The sequence below is a fragment of the Scylla paramamosain genome, unplaced genomic scaffold (genome assembly GCF_035594125.1).
Source record: "Scylla paramamosain isolate STU-SP2022 unplaced genomic scaffold, ASM3559412v1 Contig40, whole genome shotgun sequence".
Taxonomy (NCBI): domain Eukaryota; kingdom Metazoa; phylum Arthropoda; class Malacostraca; order Decapoda; family Portunidae; genus Scylla; species Scylla paramamosain.
In genome coordinates, this window is record NW_026973705.1 from 5,879 (window position 1) to 12,500 (window position 6,622).

The window sequence follows — 6,622 nt, forward strand, 5'->3', positions numbered from 1 at the left end:
TATATATATATATATATATATATATATATATATATATATATATATATATATATATATATATAAGAACATAGGAACATAAGAAATAAAGGAAGCTGCAAGAAGCCATCAGACCTACACGTGGCAGTCCCTGTATGAAATATACCTACCTATTTCCACCTATCATCCCCATCCATAAATCCGTCTAATCTTCTCTTATAGCTCCCTAATGTCTTAGCACTAACAACTTGATTACTGAGTCCGTTCCATTCATCTACCACTCTATTTGAGAACCAATTTCTTCCTATCTCTTTTTTAAACCTAAATTTTTCAAGCTTGAGCCCGTTATTTCTTGTTCTATCCTGGTTGCTGATCCTAAGAATTTTGCTTACGTCCCCCATGTTATAACCTTTATACCACTTAAAGACTTCTATCAGGTCCCCTCTTAACCTACATCTATCTAAAGAATGTAAATTTAACAGCTTCAATCTCGCCTCGTAAGGAATACTCCTCATACCCTGTATCCTTTTAGTCAATGTCCTTTGTACTGATTCTAATAGATCTATAACCTTCTTGTAATATGGGGACCAAAACTGCACAACGTAGTCTAGATGAGGTCTGACCAGCGTCAATTATAACTTTAATATTACTTCAGGTCTTCTACTTTTAACACTCCTAAAAATGAATCCTAATACCCTATTTGCCCTGTTTCTGGCCTCTATGCATTGCTTTCTTAGACAGAGTTCAGAGCTAACTATAACTCCTAAATCTTTTTCGTACTTTTAACCTACTAGAGCTGAGTTGTTTATTGTGTAACTACTGTGTAGGTTTCCTCTACCTACGCTAAGTACATTGCATTTTTTTATGTTAAATTGCATTTGCCATCTGTCTGTCCATTCGTTCATCCTATCTAAATCTGCCTGCAAAGTGATGGCATCTGATTCTGACCTAACTAATCTACCTATCTTCGTGTCATCCACAAATTTACTAACATCACTACTAATTCCATTATCCAAGTCATTGATATATATATTAAAAACAACAATGGCCCAAATACTAATCCCTGTGGCACCCCACTAATTACATTACCCCACTCCCAGATTTGGAGCCGTTTATTACTACTCTCTGTCGTCTGTCGCTTAGCTATGACTTTATCCAGCCTAACACCCATCTATCCCACGTGCCCTAACCTTTCTCAGGAGCCTCTGATATCAATATTGATATCATTATTGATATCAATATTCTCGAAACTGCTATTCATATTCTGAAAAAAAAAAAACAAAGATTCATTGGTTCATATTAATAGAATCATGAATCTCCAACGAGGTGTATAGACTATCATATTGTGTCTGTTTTCTGTCATTCACACCCTCTCTCTCTCTCTCTCTCTCTCTCTCTCTCTCTCTCTCTCTCTCTCTCTCTCTCTCTCTCTCTCTCTCTCTCTCTCTCTCTCTCTCTCTCTCTCTCGCATCGTTTGTCACTGTATTAGGATAAGCTGCTAAATACTTATGTATAGTGTAGATAACAGCTTTAGTGCAGCCACTTCTTATGTACAGTTGATGCCATTACATGTAGTGAACATAACTCAGAGCGGTGAGCCTTGACTCTCTCCTGGCTGTGAGCTTGGAGTTGATCACGCACCAGTCCACCAATCAGAGGACACCTTAAATTTTATTTTGCAATAAAAGAAATTAGCAAAATTTGAGGGGGTAGGGGCGAGGTTTGAGAGGGTAGTAAGGAAGGGATGAAAATGGAAACCTGGAGCGCAGAAGAAATTTTGCCCGCACCAGCGGACGACGACATGGAACGCGCCGCCGAAGAAGACATGAAAGAAGAACGCGCCGTCAAATGCTGTGGCTTCCTGTACCTGCTGCGGCGACTCTTCCGCAGGAAGAAGAAAGCAGCAGTGCGGGAAGCAGCCAAGACCGACAACGTTAAGGAAAAAGTCATCGAAGACACAGAAGAAGAAACTATTGAAGAAGAGACAGTAACGCGCGCCATCGTACACGCAGAGGAAACGATGGAAGATGACGGAGATAACGGAAATGACGAAGAAAAAGACTTTGTAGCAGATCAAGAAATGAAAACCTGCGAAGATGAAGCATTAGTAGAAGCGGAAAACAAAGCAGAAAATAACGAAAGCGACGATGGGAAAGAAAAACCCACCCACACTAGTAAGAAGAAGCGTAAGAGATAGAAGCGAAAAGTGAAGGTGGAGAAGGCGCCTCCGGTTAAGGCAGATGAGGACCTGGCGATGGGCGTGAAGCAGGTGTCCGGCGAGGCCTCAGAGGCCCCTAAGGCCTCTGAGGCCCCCGAGACTCCTGAAGCCACAGAAGGCGACTCGGAGGGCTGGACGGTGGTTGCCTGCAAAAAGAAAAGGCCCAGGAAGGTGAGGGTACAGCCTAGCCTGCCTAAGGAGACTGTGGCGGAGACCCCTGAGGACCCAGACCCCCCTAAGAGGGACTCAGAGGGCAAGGAGGTGGTGGGCCGCGGCAAGAACAGGCCCAAGAAGGTGAAGGCATCTAGCCTGCCTGAGGTGAAGGCCGCCATCGAGTCTCCTCGACGCCAGCAGCTCGAGGCGAAGAAAGGAAAGCAGCGGGCTGAGAGAGCCAAGCAGCAGCGTGCGCTGGACAGCGTGCGCCGCTCTTGGCAGGAGGAAGAGAAGGAGGCCACTCTCGCCGTAGCGCCCCACATGCGGCGCTACATCGTTGGCCCACGCGGCGCCACACTGCGGGAAGTGTGCCAAGAGTTCGCTGGCGTGCGAGTGTGTGTGCCGCCTCCCTCAGACACCCGCACCGCCACCATCAGGTTGTGCGGACCTGCCCGGAAGGTTCCCGCCGCCCTGGCGCGCCTCGAGGCCTTGCTCCGGCAGGCCGAGGTGATCGAGGCGCAAGTGGCGGTGACGCCACGCCAGCGGTGCCACGTGGTGGGTCCCGCCGGCGCGACTGTCAGGAGACTACTGCAGGAGTTCCCTGACGTGCAGGTGAGAGTGCCGCCAGCAACAGACAAGGTGTCTCGCACCGTGCTGCTGCGCGGCCCGCGCACCCAGGTGGCCGGCGCGGAGGCATTTGTCAGGGGCTGTCTGGAGGCCGCTGGCCGCACCGCCCACGCCGCTCACGCTGGCCACCGTCACGCCCACCACGCCCGCCGCCACGCCCACAATCTCGCCCATCAGTGAGGCGCCATTTAATAAATTAAATGATCTATTATTCTGTGTCTATTAATATGTATTTATGTGTGTGTGTGTGTGTGTGTGTCCTGATGAATGTGTACATGTATAGCCATATAGAAGGGCATCATAACATTGACAATATTCCAAGTTATGATGACATATGCATGAATATGTACCCATGACAATATTCCAAGTCATGATAAAATGTGTGTGAATATGTACCTATACGTTTTCCCATGTAGAAGGCCATCATAATATTGACAATGTTCCAAGTTATGATGAAATATGTGTGAATATGTATATAATATATGTATATAATATATGTATATAATATATGTATAGCCATGTAGAAGTCATATGTATGAATGCGTGTATGTATTGGCATAACTTATATAATATTCAAAGTCATGATTAATTTGCTTACGTGCGTTTGTGTGTGCGTGAGTACGTGCGCGGGTGCATATGTGGATTCTAACATGGACGAAAGGAGAAAGTGTGTGTGTGTGTGTGTGTGTGTGTGTGTGGAAGAGAAAATAAAAGAAAACGAACAAAAAAAGTCATCAGCGACCAAAAATAAGAATGAAGAAACTGAAGAAATAAAATCAGAAAATGAACAAAAAAAGTCATCAGCGACCAAAATGAAGAGTGAAGAAGTCGAAGAAGAAATAAAATCAGAAAATGAACAAAAAAAGTCATCAGCGACCAAAATGAAGAGTGAAGAAGTCGAAGAAGAAATAAAAGCAGAAAATGAACAAAAAAAGTCATCAGCGACCAAAATCAAGAAAGAAGAAATTGAAGAAGAAATAAAAGCAGAAAATGAACAAAAAAAGTCATCAGCGACCAAAATGAAGAGTGAAGAAGTCGAAGAAGAAATAAAATCAGAAAATGAACAAAAAAAGTCATCAGCGACCAAAATCAAGAAAGAAGAAATTGAAGAAGAAATTAAAGCAGAAAATGAACAAAAAAAGTCATCAGCGACCAAAATCAAGAAAGAAGAAATTGAAGAAGAAATAAAAGCAGAAAATGAACAAAAAAAGTTATCAGCGACCAAAAACAAGAATGAAGAAGAAATGAAAGCAGAAAATGAACAAAAAAAGTCATCAGCGACCAAAAACAAGAATGAAGAAGAAATGAAAGCAGAAAATGAACAAAAAAAGTCATCAGCGACCAAAATCAAGAAAGAAGAAATTGAAGAAGAAATAAAAGCAGAAAATGAACAAAAAAAGTCATCAGCGACCAAAATCAAGAATGAAGAAGAAATAAAAGCAGAAAATTAACAAAAAAAGTCATCAGCGACCAAAATCAAGAAAGAAGAAGAAATAAAAGCAGAAAATGAACAAAAAAAGTCATCAGCGACCAAAGTTAATAATGAAGAAATTGAAAAAAAGAAACTAAAAGAATAAAATAAAATAAAAAAGTTATAATATTTCTAAGAAGCATACTACTTTTCATCTACCCCTTTTCACTCCCTGTTTCTTTTATTTACACCCAAGGATGAGGAGGAAAAGAAAAAGCAAAAATGAACAAAAAAAGTCATCAGCGACCAAAAACAAGAATGAAGAAGAAATAAAAGCAGAAAATGAACAAAAAAGTCATCAGCGACGAAAAACAAGAATGAAGAAGAAATAAAAGCAGAAAATGAACAAAAAAGTCATCAGCGACCAAAAACAAGAATGAGGAAGAAATAAAAGCAGAAAATGAACAAAAAAAAGTCATCAGCGACCAAAATCAAGAAAGAAGAAGAAATAAAAGCAGAAAATTAACAAAAAAAGTCATCAGCGACCAAAATCAAGAAAGAAGAAATTGATAGTAAAGAAGAAACTAAAACAATAAAATCCAAAAAAAAGGAGGAACAGAAAAAAAAAAACGTAAATGAACAAAAAGTCATCAGCGACCAAAGTTAATAATGAAGAAATTGAAAGTAAAAAAAAACTAAAAACTGTGTGTGTTTGCTGATGCAAGATTGATAATTCACCATTAATGAAAAAAATGTCACCCCAGCTGTAATTTTGTAATGAATAATAAATGTGTCAATGATATAAGTCCTTTTTTTTTTTTTTTACTGATATTGTTTACTTAAGATTTCCCTAAAATAAAATAAAAAAAAAATAACAAGGAGGGAAAAGAGAAGAATGACAGTAACGGTATAAGAATGACAGCGGTAGATAGTATGAAGGTGTGTCTTAGCGGCATGATAGAAGGAGCGGCATGATTAAGTAACCAGTGAGAGGGAAAGTATGGCACAGAATAAAGGAGATGGAGTTATATGTAGGGATGGAGGAAAAAGAGGAGGAAGAGGAGGAGAGAAGGGCGGTAATGACTTCCCCTGAGGACTGTAATGAGGGATCCCGGACCTTTGACTGTTGGAAAATTAAACTGTTAAATGAGTACTGAAAAAAAAGGCTTGTATTTGCTACTTGGTGGTGATTGGTGTATATATGTATGTATACTCAGCATTGAATACTTATGGTGTAAATGTTTATCTATCAGCGTGAAAAAAAAAGACAGTGGAAAAAAATGTTTTCAAAATTGTTAAATATAGAAATTTCTTTAAAACTTCTTTCTTTCAGTCAGTCTTTATATATATATATATATATATATATATATATATATATATATATATATATATATATATATATATATATATATATATATATATATATATATATATATATATATATATTTTATTTTTTTTCTTTATAGATTCCTCTTTATATATATTTTTCACTACCTTATTATTAATATTTTTTTTTCACCTAAGACGCATGTTTCTTTTCGCTTGCCTTTTCTCTCCCCATTCCTTTTATTTAAACACGATTTTTTCTCTCACAGAATTCAGATTTTTTTATTTTATTTATATTCTATCATAATTTTTTTTGTATATATTTCACCTACATCCTGTTTCCATACTTTATACTATTCTACTTAAGCCATATATTTATTTTATTCGTCTTTTCTCTCCCTATTTCTTTTATTTACACAAAATTGGTTTACCCCTCACTTCAATAAAAGCCTTTTTTTAGTTTATCTTTTACCCTCAAATTTCTGTAAAGATTACACGATATACCTGCAACTTGTTTTCTATCTTATACTTTTTACTTAAGATTGATATTTCTTTTCGTCTGCCTTTTCTTCTCCCTTTCTTTTATTTACACCCACTTCTTTCTCCCTCGCTTCAATTGCAGTCCATGTTATTATATTTTTGTATAGATGTCGCTGTGTAGCACATGTATTTTCCTTCTCTACGTTATAATATTTTCAAGAAGCATACTACTTCTCGTCTCCCCTTTTCCCTCCCCGTTTCTTTTATTTACACCCAATTCTTTTCTCCTCACTTCCCTACCTCCCCACTCCTCCTGTAGCTGGAGTGGATTAGGGCCAGTTATGAGCTCGTGAGTGTTTTCATCATCACGGGTGGAGCTGAGCGGGAGCCAAAAGCTATCTCTAATTACTGTATCCTCCTCCTCCTTCTCA